We start from the raw sequence: 13301 nt of genomic DNA, 5'->3' as shown, positions 1-13301 counted from the left end.
CAAGAGAGCTTCCCTGTCCCACACAGGTATGGAAGCCCAGAGCTCCAGGATCACCACACCTGCCCAATCATCCAGAAAGAGGTGTGGAGAGGGAAACGATCATGACACGGAAGCCCACGGGGTTTCTCCCTGATGGACTGGGAAGTCTTCTTTGTTGAAGACATTGAGCCAGACTAAGAAGCCGCCAGGCTTCTCAGAGACGGGGCAGACACAGCAAGAGGGAGGACAGAGCAGAGGCCAGAGCCCAGGCAGGATACGGGGCCATGCCACCACCACGGGCATCCGGGGAGGAGTGTCAAACGGGTGACTCGGCCAGGAAGGCCAGCCTTTGAGTGACAGAGATGCTTGCCCCATCCCCTTGCCGGCTTCCTTCTCCGTCCCTGCGTCGAGCTGTGGCCACATTTCTCGATGAGGGAGAGGGCGAGAGGCGTGAGAACCATCTTCTTGAAGGTCTGCGGGCACCCTCCTGCGGGTGGACAGTGAGCGCCTGGGAGGCCGTTGTCCTCGGTTGGAGAGCGGTCGTCTGCATCTAGCCTAGCAAAGAGGCTGCTCCGGATGGGGAGGGGACGAAAACCCCTGCGGTTCCGACGCAGATGCCCGCGTTGCCCAGGCCTTCACAGACCCCCAAACCGGAACCGCCGGGAAACCGACTGCCAACCGGCCACACGACCCAGGCAGAGACGCGGGGAGAGGCTGACCAGAAGAAAGGCCGACCTGCAAGAAACCCACCCTCCGGCGCACAGGGCACATGTGTCCCGAGGCACACGCACACACAGACGGACAGAGATAGAAAGAGAGGGCGACCGGAAGAGCGAGGAGGGAGGGAGGGAGAGAGAGAGAGGGAGATGTAAGAGAGAGACAGAAGTGGGCACACAGACACGCACGCGCGCACGCACGCACACAGACACACACACACAGACACACACACACACACACACACACACACACACCCAGGACGCACACAGACATACAGCAGGTAACACCCACCCCCAGGCAGCCCCTGAAGCTGCCGGGTTCTGCTCTCCGCGACTACGAAGCCACCGGTGAGACAGCAGCCCACGGACACCCAGGCAGACCTGTCCTCGACATCACAAGGGCGCCGCTGTTGGGGAGACTCACCCGCACACCGTCCGCGCACGCCTGAGGCTGGGATCCCGCGCTGCCTCCCCGGCGATCTGTCTGAGATTTCTTCCTCCTGGGGTTTCTTCCTGCTGGTGGACCCTCCGCGAATCCCGGCCTCCGGAGACCGTCCTGGTAACTGCCCTGGCCAGGACTGGTCTCAGCCCCGACTCTGAGGCACGATCACACAGGGCTCCTACTTCGCCAAGTCTCAGGGACCCATCCCCAGGCAACGGTGGCGGTCACTGTGACCCAAGCGGCGGCTCGGGCCTCGCGCATGCGCACTGGCGAGGCCGACTCACCCGCCCCACTCCCCCCCCCCTTACTGGGCAGAGTCAGGCTGCGGACCCTTTAAAACATGGCGGCGACGCGGCGGCTGCGGGGACTGGGGCGGCGGTGCTGGAGGTTGCGGCGGCGGCTGCGGCGCAGCCCGAGGCGGCGGGTGGGAAGAGGACTACCAGAGGGGCCTGCGGGAGACCCAGGGTCGGACCCACAGGAGTCCTGTCGTCAGGACCTCCTTGATCGGTCTTCTGCTTCGGTTCCCGGTGAAGGAGGAGCTTCGGGGTGCTGGCTGGGCTGCGCGGACTCCTCTTGGGCTTCGATGATGGATCCCACCGGGTGATCGGGAATGGGGTCACAATGCAGTGAGGCGGAAAGGGTCTCGCCGGGGCACGGAAAGATCCCCAGGGCCGCAAGGCGTGCTGTCGTCGGCAACGGCACTGACCCATGAGCCCACTGCCTCCCTCCTTCCTGGGTGGAGCAGGGGCCTGCCTTCATCTCCAAGGCCCGGGGGCTCCGGCATCCCGACGCGGCTTCCGGCGACACGGGCAAAGACAGACAGAGGCGAGTGCGAGCTGGAGCCCGTGTGACCACACGTGGCACTGACGTCCCCCAAGAGCACATGCAGTGAGCGTGTGTCTTTGAGGCCGTAGGGGGCGACGACGAGACGGACAGTGATGTCCAGGCGTGCGCCCGGGGGCCACTGGAGACCTGCCCCCACAAAGCGGAGGAAAAGCCAAGCGCACCTGCAGACCTGCGAGACAGGGCCTGCGCGCGAGTCCAGGCCACATTCAGGGAGGCCCGCCAGAGGAGCCGAGAGCTTTGGACCGAGTACACCCCACCCCCACGCCGCCACCGCCTAGGTACCCCTGACGCAACCTCCCCTGCACCCAGCCAAAACCCAGTCCCGTTGGCTCCCTGGCATCCGTGGCAGCCAAAAGATTCAGTGCCAGAGGGCGCTTTCCCCAGGAGCGGAGCAACCGGTTGGCCCTCAAGGATCAGACAGGAAGTGCAGGTGGGATGCAACACCGCCTTTCCTGGAAGGCCAATGTGGGGAACGCTGGGCTTGCCTCCCCCTCTTCCTGGACCGAGCGCGCAGCCATCACTTGGGCCATGGAGACCAAGAGAGCTTCCCTGTCCCACACAGGTATGGAAGCCCAGAGCTCCAGGATCACCACACCTGCCCAATCATCCAGAAAGAGGTGTGGAGAGGGAAACGATCATGACACGGAAGCCCACGGGGTTTCTCCCTGATGGACTGGGAAGTCTTCTTTGTTGAAGACATTGAGCCAGACTAAGAAGCCGCCAGGCTTCTCAGAGACGGGGCAGACACAGCAAGAGGGAGGACAGAGCAGAGGCCAGAGCCCAGGCAGGATACGGGGCCATGCCACCACCACGGGCATCCGGGGAGGAGTGTCAAACGGGTGACTCGGCCAGGAAGGCCAGCCTTTGAGTGACAGAGATGCTTGCCCCATCCCCTTGCCGGCTTCCTTCTCCGTCCCTGCGTCGAGCTGTGGCCACATTTCTCGATGAGGGAGAGGGCGAGAGGCGTGAGAACCATCTTCTTGAAGGTCTGCGGGCACCCTCCTGCGGGTGGACAGTGAGCGCCTGGGAGGCCGTTGTCCTCGGTTGGAGAGCGGTCGTCTGCATCTAGCCTAGCAAAGAGGCTGCTCCGGATGGGGAGGGGACGAAAACCCCTGCGGTTCCGACGCAGATGCCCGCGTTGCCCAGGCCTTCACAGACCCCCAAACCGGAACCGCCGGGAAACCGACTGCCAACCGGCCACACGACCCAGGCAGAGACGCGGGGAGAGGCTGACCAGAAGAAAGGCCGACCTGCAAGAAACCCACCCTCCGGCGCACAGGGCACATGTGTCCCGAGGCACACGCACACACAGACGGACAGAGATAGAAAGAGAGGGCGACCGGAAGAGCGAGGAGGGAGGGAGGGAGAGAGAGAGAGGGAGATGTAAGAGAGAGACAGAAGTGGGCACACAGACACGCACGCGCGCACGCACGCACACAGACACACACACACAGACACACACACACACACACACACACACACACACACACCCAGGACGCACACAGACATACAGCAGGTAACACCCACCCCCAGGCAGCCCCTGAAGCTGCCGGGTTCTGCTCTCCGCGACTACGAAGCCACCGGTGAGACAGCAGCCCACGGACACCCAGGCAGACCTGTCCTCGACATCACAAGGGCGCCGCTGTTGGGGAGACTCACCCGCACACCGTCCGCGCACGCCTGAGGCTGGGATCCCGCGCTGCCTCCCCGGCGATCTGTCTGAGATTTCTTCCTCCTGGGGTTTCTTCCTGCTGGTGGACCCTCCGCGAATCCCGGCCTCCGGAGACCGTCCTGGTAACTGCCCTGGCCAGGACTGGTCTCAGCCCCGACTCTGAGGCACGATCACACAGGGCTCCTACTTCGCCAAGTCTCAGGGACCCATCCCCAGGCAACGGTGGCGGTCACTGTGACCCAAGCGGCGGCTCGGGCCTCGCGCATGCGCACTGGCGAGGCCGACTCACCCGCCCCACTCCCCCCCCCCCCTTACTGGGCAGAGTCAGGCTGCGGACCCTTTAAAACATGGCGGCGACGCGGCGGCTGCGGGGACTGGGGCGGCGGTGCTGGAGGTTGCGGCGGCGGCTGCGGCGCAGCCCGAGGCGGCGGGTGGGAAGAGGACTACCAGAGGGGCCTGCGGGAGACCCAGGGTCGGACCCACAGGAGTCCTGTCGTCAGGACCTCCTTGATCGGTCTTCTGCTTCGGTTCCCGGTGAAGGAGGAGCTTCGGGGTGCTGGCTGGGCTGCGCGGACTCCTCTTGGGCTTCGATGATGGATCCCACCGGGTGATCGGGAATGGGGTCACAATGCAGTGAGGCGGAAAGGGTCTCGCCGGGGCACGGAAAGATCCCCAGGGCCGCAAGGCGTGCTGTCGTCGGCAACGGCACTGACCCATGAGCCCACTGCCTCCCTCCTTCCTGGGTGGAGCAGGGGCCTGCCTTCATCTCCAAGGCCCGGGGGCTCCGGCATCCCGACGCGGCTTCCGGCGACACGGGCAAAGACAGACAGAGGCGAGTGCGAGCTGGAGCCCGTGTGACCACACGTGGCACTGACGTCCCCCAAGAGCACATGCAGTGAGCGTGTGTCTTTGAGGCCGTAGGGGGCGACGACGAGACGGACAGTGATGTCCAGGCGTGCGCCCGGGGGCCACTGGAGACCTGCCCCCACAAAGCGGAGGAAAAGCCAAGCGCACCTGCAGACCTGCGAGACAGGGCCTGCGTGCGAGTCCAGGCCACATTCAGGGAGGCCCGCCAGAGGAGCCGAGAGCTTTGGACCGAGTACACCCCACCCCCACGCCGCCACCGCCTAGGTACCCCTGACGCAACCTCCCCTGCACCCAGCCAAAACCCAGTCCCGTTGGCTCCCTGGCATCCGTGGCAGCCAAAAGATTCAGTGCCAGAGGGCGCTTTCCCCAGGAGCGGAGCAACCGGTTGGCCCTCAAGGATCAGACAGGAAGTGCAGGTGGGATGCAACACCGCCTTTCCTGGAAGGCCAATGTGGGGAACGCTGGGCTTGCCTCCCCCTCTTCCTGGACCGAGCGCGCAGCCATCACTTGGGCCATGGAGACCAAGAGAGCTTCCCTGTCCCACACAGGTATGGAAGCCCAGAGCTCCAGGATCACCACACCTGCCCAATCATCCAGAAAGAGGTGTGGAGAGGGAAACGATCATGACACGGAAGCCCACGGGGTTTCTCCCTGATGGACTGGGAAGTCTTCTTTGTTGAAGACATTGAGCCAGACTAAGAAGCCGCCAGGCTTCTCAGAGACGGGGCAGACACAGCAAGAGGGAGGACAGAGCAGAGGCCAGAGCCCAGGCAGGATACGGGGCCATGCCACCACCACGGGCATCCGGGGAGGAGTGTCAAACGGGTGACTCGGCCAGGAAGGCCAGCCTTTGAGTGACAGAGATGCTTGCCCCATCCCCTTGCCGGCTTCCTTCTCCGTCCCTGCGTCGAGCTGTGGCCACATTTCTCGATGAGGGAGAGGGCGAGAGGCGTGAGAACCATCTTCTTGAAGGTCTGCGGGCACCCTCCTGCGGGTGGACAGTGAGCGCCTGGGAGGCCGTTGTCCTCGGTTGGAGAGCGGTCGTCTGCATCTAGCCTAGCAAAGAGGCTGCTCCGGATGGGGAGGGGACGAAAACCCCTGCGGTTCCGACGCAGATGCCCGCGTTGCCCAGGCCTTCACAGACCCCCAAACCGGAACCGCCGGGAAACCGACTGCCAACCGGCCACACGACCCAGGCAGAGACGCGGGGAGAGGCTGACCAGAAGAAAGACCGACCTGCAAGAAACCCACCCTCCGGCGCACAGGGCACATGTGTCCCGAGGCACACGCACACACAGACGGACAGAGATAGAAAGAGAGGGCGACCGGAAGAGCGAGGAGGGAGGGAGGGAGAGAGAGAGAGGGAGATGTAAGAGAGAGACAGAAGTGGGCACACAGACACGCACGCGCGCACGCACGCACACAGACACACACACACAGACACACACACACAGACACACACACACACACACACACACACCCAGGACGCACACAGACATACAGCAGGTAACACCCACCCCCAGGCAGCCCCTGAAGCTGCCGGGTTCTGCTCTCCGCGACTACGAAGCCACCGGTGAGACAGCAGCCCACGGACACCCAGGCAGACCTGTCCTCGACATCACAAGGGCGCCACTGTTGGGGAGACTCACCCGCACACCGTCCGCGCACGCCTGAGGCTGGGATCCCGCGCTGCCTCCCCGGCGATCTGTCTGAGATTTCTTCCTCCTGGGGTTTCTTCCTGCTGGTGGACCCTCCGCGAATCCCGGCCTCCGGAGACCGTCCTGGTAACTGCCCTGGCCAGGACTGGTCTCAGCCCCGACTCTGAGGCACGATCACACAGGGCTCCTACTTCGCCAAGTCTCAGGGACCCATCCCCAGGCAACGGTGGCGGTCACTGTGACCCAAGCGGCGGCTCGGGCCTCGCGCATGCGCACTGGCGAGGCCGACTCACCCGCCCCACTCCCCCCCCCCTTACTGGGCAGAGTCAGGCTGCGGACCCTTTAAAACATGGCGGCGACGCGGCGGCTGTGGGGACTGGGGCGGCGGTGCTGGAGGTTGCGGCGGCGGCTGCGGCGCAGCCCGAGGCGGCGGGTGGGAAGAGGACTACCAGAGGGGCCTGCGGGAGACCCAGGGTCGGACCCACAGGAGTCCTGTCGTCAGGACCTCCTTGATCGGTCTTCTGCTTCGGTTCCCGGTGAAGGAGGAGCTTCGGGGTGCTGGCTGGGCTGCGCGGACTCCTCTTGGGCTTCGATGATGGATCCCACCGGGTGATCGGGAATGGGGTCACAATGCAGTGAGGCGGAAAGGGTCTCGCCGGGGCACGGAAAGATCCCCAGGGCCGCAAGGCGTGCTGTCGTCGGCAACGGCACTGACCCATGAGCCCACTGCCTCCCTCCTTCCTGGGTGGAGCAGGGGCCTGCCTTCATCTCCAAGGCCCGGGGGCTCCGGCATCCCGACGCGGCTTCCGGCGACACGGGCAAAGACAGACAGAGGCGAGTGCGAGCTGGAGCCCGTGTGACCACACGTGGCACTGACGTCCCCCAAGAGCACATGCAGTGAGCGTGTGTCTTTGAGGCCGTAGGGGGCGACGACGAGACGGACAGTGATGTCCAGGCGTGCGCCCGGGGGCCACTGGAGACCTGCCCCCACAAAGCGGAGGAAAAGCCAAGCGCACCTGCAGACCTGCGAGACAGGGCCTGCGCGCGAGTCCAGGCCACATTCAGGGAGGCCCGCCAGAGGAGCCGAGAGCTTTGGACCGAGTACACCCCACCCCCACGCCGCCACCGCCTAGGTACCCCTGACGCAACCTCCCCTGCACCCAGCCAAAACTCAGTCCCGTTGGCTCCCTGACATCCGTGGCAGCCAAAAGATTCAGTGCCAGAGGGCGCTTTCCCCAGGAGCGGAGCAACCGGTTGGCCCTCAAGGATCAGACAGGAAGTGCAGGTGGGATGCAACACCGCCTTTCCTGGAAGGCCAATGTGGGGAACGCTGGGCTTGCCTCCCCCTCTTCCTGGACCGAGCGCGCAGCCATCACTTGGGCCATGGAGACCAAGAGAGCTTCCCTGTCCCACACAGGTATGGAAGCCCAGAGCTCCAGGATCACCACACCTGCCCAATCATCCAGAAAGAGGTGTGGAGAGGGAAACGATCATGACACGGAAGCCCACGGGGTTTCTCCCTGATGGACTGGGAAGTCTTCTTTGTTGAAGACATTGAGCCAGACTAAGAAGCCGCCAGGCTTCTCAGAGACGGGGCAGACACAGCAAGAGGGAGGACAGAGCAGAGGCCAGAGCCCAGGCAGGATACGGGGCCATGCCACCACCACGGGCATCCGGGGAGGAGTGTCAAACGGGTGACTCGGCCAGGAAGGCCAGCCTTTGAGTGACAGAGATGCTTGCCCCATCCCCTTGCCGGCTTCCTTCTCCGTCCCTGCGTCGAGCTGTGGCCACATTTCTCGATGAGGGAGAGGGCGAGAGGCGTGAGAACCATCTTCTTGAAGGTCTGCGGGCACCCTCCTGCGGGTGGACAGTGAGCGCCTGGGAGGCCGTTGTCCTCGGTTGGAGAGCGGTCGTCTGCATCTAGCCTAGCAAAGAGGCTGCTCCGGATGGGGAGGGGACGAAAACCCCTGCGGTTCCGACGCAGATGCCCGCGTTGCCCAGGCCTTCACAGACCCCCAAACCGGAACCGCCGGGAAACCGACTGCCAACCGGCCACACGACCCAGGCAGAGACGCGGGGAGAGGCTGACCAGAAGAAAGACCGACCTGCAAGAAACCCACCCTCCGGCGCACAGGGCACATGTGTCCCGAGGCACACGCACACACAGACGGACAGAGATAGAAAGAGAGGGCGACCGGAAGAGCGAGGAGGGAGGGAGGGAGAGAGAGAGAGGGAGATGTAAGAGAGAGACAGAAGTGGGCACACAGACACGCACGCGCGCACGCACGCACACAGACACACACACACAGACACACACACACAGACACACACACACACACACACACACACCCAGGACGCACACAGACATACAGCAGGTAACACCCACCCCCAGGCAGCCCCTGAAGCTGCCGGGTTCTGCTCTCCGCGACTACGAAGCCACCGGTGAGACAGCAGCCCACGGACACCCAGGCAGACCTGTCCTCGACATCACAAGGGCGCCGCTGTTGGGGAGACTCACCCGCACACCGTCCGCGCACGCCTGAGGCTGGGATCCCGCGCTGCCTCCCCGGCGATCTGTCTGAGATTTCTTCCTCCTGGGGTTTCTTCCTGCTGGTGGACCCTCCGCGAATCCCGGCCTCCGGAGACCGTCCTGGTAACTGCCCTGGCCAGGACTGGTCTCAGCCCCGACTCTGAGGCACGATCACACAGGGCTCCTACTTCGCCAAGTCTCAGGGACCCATCCCCAGGCAACGGTGGCGGTCACTGTGACCCAAGCGGCGGCTCGGGCCTCGCGCATGCGCACTGGCGAGGCCGACTCACCCGCCCCACTCCCCCCCCCCTTACTGGGCAGAGTCAGGCTGCGGACCCTTTAAAACATGGCGGCGACGCGGCGGCTGTGGGGACTGGGGCGGCGGTGCTGGAGGTTGCGGCGCCGGCTGCGGCGCAGCCCGAGGCGGCGGGTGGGAAGAGGACTACCAGAGGGGCCTGCGGGAGACCCAGGGTCGGACCCACAGGAGTCCTGTCGTCAGGACCTCCTTGATCGGTCTTCTGCTTCGGTTCCCGGTGAAGGAGGAGCTTCGGGGTGCTGGCTGGGCTGCGCGGACTCCTCTTGGGCTTCGATGATGGATCCCACCGGGTGATCGGGAATGGGGTCACAATGCAGTGAGGCGGAAAGGGTCTCGCCGGGGCACGGAAAGATCCCCAGGGCCGCAAGGCGTGCTGTCGTCGGCAACGGCACTGACCCATGAGCCCACTGCCTCCCTCCTTCCTGGGTGGAGCAGGGGCCTGCCTTCATCTCCAAGGCCCGGGGGCTCCGGCATCCCGACGCGGCTTCCGGCGACACGGGCAAAGACAGACAGAGGCGAGTGCGAGCTGGAGCCCGTGTGACCACACGTGGCACTGACGTCCCCCAAGAGCACATGCAGTGAGCGTGTGTCTTTGAGGCCGTAGGGGGCGACGACGAGACGGACAGTGATGTCCAGGCGTGCGCCCGGGGGCCACTGGAGACCTGCCCCCACAAAGCGGAGGAAAAGCCAAGCGCACCTGCAGACCTGCGAGACAGGGCCTGCGCGCGAGTCCAGGCCACATTCAGGGAGGCCCGCCAGAGGAGCCGAGAGCTTTGGACCGAGTACACCCCACCCCCACGCCGCCACCGCCTAGGTACCCCTGACGCAACCTCCCCTGCACCCAGCCAAAACTCAGTCCCGTTGGCTCCCTGACATCCGTGGCAGCCAAAAGATTCAGTGCCAGAGGGCGCTTTCCCCAGGAGCGGAGCAACCGGTTGGCCCTCAAGGATCAGACAGGAAGTGCAGGTGGGATGCAACACCGCCTTTCCTGGAAGGCCAATGTGGGGAACGCTGGGCTTGCCTCCCCCTCTTCCTGGACCGAGCGCGCAGCCATCACTTGGGCCATGGAGACCAAGAGAGCTTCCCTGTCCCACACAGGTATGGAAGCCCAGAGCTCCAGGATCACCACACCTGCCCAATCATCCAGAAAGAGGTGTGGAGAGGGAAACGATCATGACACGGAAGCCCACGGGGTTTCTCCCTGATGGACTGGGAAGTCTTCTTTGTTGAAGACATTGAGCCAGACTAAGAAGCCGCCAGGCTTCTCAGAGACGGGGCAGACACAGCAAGAGGGAGGACAGAGCAGAGGCCAGAGCCCAGGCAGGATACGGGGCCATGCCACCACCACGGGCATCCGGGGAGGAGTGTCAAACGGGTGACTCGGCCAGGAAGGCCAGCCTTTGAGTGACAGAGATGCTTGCCCCATCCCCTTGCCGGCTTCCTTCTCCGTCCCTGCGTCGAGCTGTGGCCACATTTCTCGATGAGGGAGAGGGCGAGAGGCGTGAGAACCATCTTCTTGAAGGTCTGCGGGCACCCTCCTGCGGGTGGACAGTGAGCGCCTGGGAGGCCGTTGTCCTCGGTTGGAGAGCGGTCGTCTGCATCTAGCCTAGCAAAGAGGCTGCTCCGGATGGGGAGGGGACGAAAACCCCTGCGGTTCCGACGCAGATGCCCGCGTTGCCCAGGCCTTCACAGACCCCCAAACCGGAACCGCCGGGAAACCGACTGCCAACCGGCCACACGACCCAGGCAGAGACGCGGGGAGAGGCTGACCAGAAGAAAGGCCGACCTGCAAGAAACCCACCCTCCGGCGCACAGGGCACATGTGTCCCGAGGCACACGCACACACAGACGGACAGAGATAGAAAGAGAGGGCGACCGGAAGAGCGAGGAGGGAGGGAGGGAGAGAGAGAGAGGGAGACGTAAGAGAGAGACAGAAGTGGGCACACAGACACGCACGCGCGCACGCACGCACACAGACACACACACACAGACACACACACACACACACACACACACACACACACACCCAGGACGCACACAGACATACAGCAGGTAACACCCACCCCCAGGCAGCCCCTGAAGCTGCCGGGTTCTGCTCTCCGCGACTACGAAGCCACCGGTGAGACAGCAGCCCACGGACACCCAGGCAGACCTGTCCTCGACATCACAAGGGCGCCGCTGTTGGGGAGACTCACCCGCACACCGTCCGCGCACGCCTGAGGCTGGGATCCCGCGCTGCCTCCCCGGCGATCTGTCTGAGATTTCTTCCTCCTGGGGTTTCTTCCTGCTGGTGGACCCTCCGCGAATCCCGGCCTCCGGAGACCGTCCTGGTAACTGCCCTGGCCAGGACTGGTCTCAGCCCCGACTCTGAGGCACGATCACACAGGGCTCCTACTTCGCCAAGTCTCAGGGACCCATCCCCAGGCAACGGTGGCGGTCACTGTGACCCAAGCGGCCGCTCGGGCCTCGCGCATGCGCACTGGCGAGGCCGACTCACCCGCCCCACTCCCCCCCCCCCTTACTGGGCAGAGTCAGGCTGCGGACCCTTTAAAACATGGCGGCGACGCGGCGGCTGCGGGGACTGGGGCGGCGGTGCTGGAGGTTGCGGCGGCGGCTGCGGCGCAGCCCGAGGCGGCGGGTGGGAAGAGGACTACCAGAGGGGCCTGCGGGAGACCCAGGGTCGGACCCACAGGAGTCCTGTCGTCAGGACCTCCTTGATCGGTCTTCTGCTTCGGTTCCCGGTGAAGGAGGAGCTTCGGGGTGCTGGCTGGGCTGCGCGGACTCCTCTTGGGCTTCGATGATGGATCCCACCGGGTGATCGGGAATGGGGTCACAATGCAGTGAGGCGGAAAGGGTCTCGCCGGGGCACGGAAAGATCCCCAGGGCCGCAAGGCGTGCTGTCGTCGGCAACGGCACTGACCCATGAGCCCACTGCCTCCCTCCTTCCTGGGTGGAGCAGGGGCCTGCCTTCATCTCCAAGGCCCGGGGGCTCCGGCATCCCGACGCGGCTTCCGGCGACACGGGCAAAGACAGACAGAGGCGAGTGCGAGCTGGAGCCCGTGTGACCACACGTGGCACTGACGTCCCCCAAGAGCACATGCAGTGAGCGTGTGTCTTTGAGGCCGTAGGGGGCGACGACGAGACGGACAGTGATGTCCAGGCGTGCGCCCGGGGGCCACTGGAGACCTGCCCCCACAAAGCGGAGGAAAAGCCAAGCGCACCTGCAGACCTGCGAGACAGGGCCTGCGCGCGAGTCCAGGCCACATTCAGGGAGGCCCGCCAGAGGAGCCGAGAGCTTTGGACCGAGTACACCCCACCCCCACGCCGCCACCGCCTAGGTACCCCTGACGCAACCTCCCCTGCACCCAGCCAAAACCCAGTCCCGTTGGCTCCCTGGCATCCGTGGCAGCCAAAAGATTCAGTGCCAGAGGGCGCTTTCCCCAGGAGCGGAGCAACCGGTTGGCCCTCAAGGATCAGACAGGAAGTGCAGGTGGGATGCAACACCGCCTTTCCTGGAAGGCCAATGTGGGGAACGCTGGGCTTGCCTCCCCCTCTTCCTGGACCGAGCGCGCAGCCATCACTTGGGCCATGGAGACCAAGAGAGCTTCCCTGTCCCACACAGGTATGGAAGCCCAGAGCTCCAGGATCACCACACCTGCCCAATCATCCAGAAAGAGGTGTGGAGAGGGAAACGATCATGACACGGAAGCCCACGGGGTTTCTCCCTGATGGACTGGGAAGTCTTCTTTGTTGAAGACATTGAGCCAGACTAAGAAGCCGCCAGGCTTCTCAGAGACGGGGCAGACACAGCAAGAGGGAGGACAGAGCAGAGGCCAGAGCCCAGGCAGGATACGGGGCCATGCCACCACCACGGGCATCCGGGGAGGAGTGTCAAACGGGTGACTCGGCCAGGAAGGCCAGCCTTTGAGTGACAGAGATGCTTGCCCCATCCCCTTGCCGGCTTCCTTCTCCGTCCCTGCGTCGAGCTGTGGCCACATTTCTCGATGAGGGAGAGGGCGAGAGGCGTGAGAACCATCTTCTTGAAGGTCTGCGGGCACCCTCCTGCGGGTGGACAGTGAGCGCCTGGGAGGCCGTTGTCCTCGGTTGGAGAGCGGTCGTCTGCATCTAGCCTAGCAAAGAGGCTGCTCCGGATGGGGAGGGGACGAAAACCCCTGCGGTTCCGACGCAGATGCCCGCGTTGCCCAGGCCTTCACAGACCCCCAAACCGGAACCGCCGGGAAACCGACTGCCAACCGGCCACACGACCCAGGCAGA

This window comes from Pan troglodytes, chromosome 3 (genome assembly GCF_028858775.2).
Source record: "Pan troglodytes isolate AG18354 chromosome 3, NHGRI_mPanTro3-v2.0_pri, whole genome shotgun sequence".
Classification (NCBI taxonomy): domain Eukaryota; kingdom Metazoa; phylum Chordata; class Mammalia; order Primates; family Hominidae; genus Pan; species Pan troglodytes.
The sequence above is the reverse complement of the archived record's forward strand: the minus strand, read 5'-3'. Positions refer to the sequence as shown.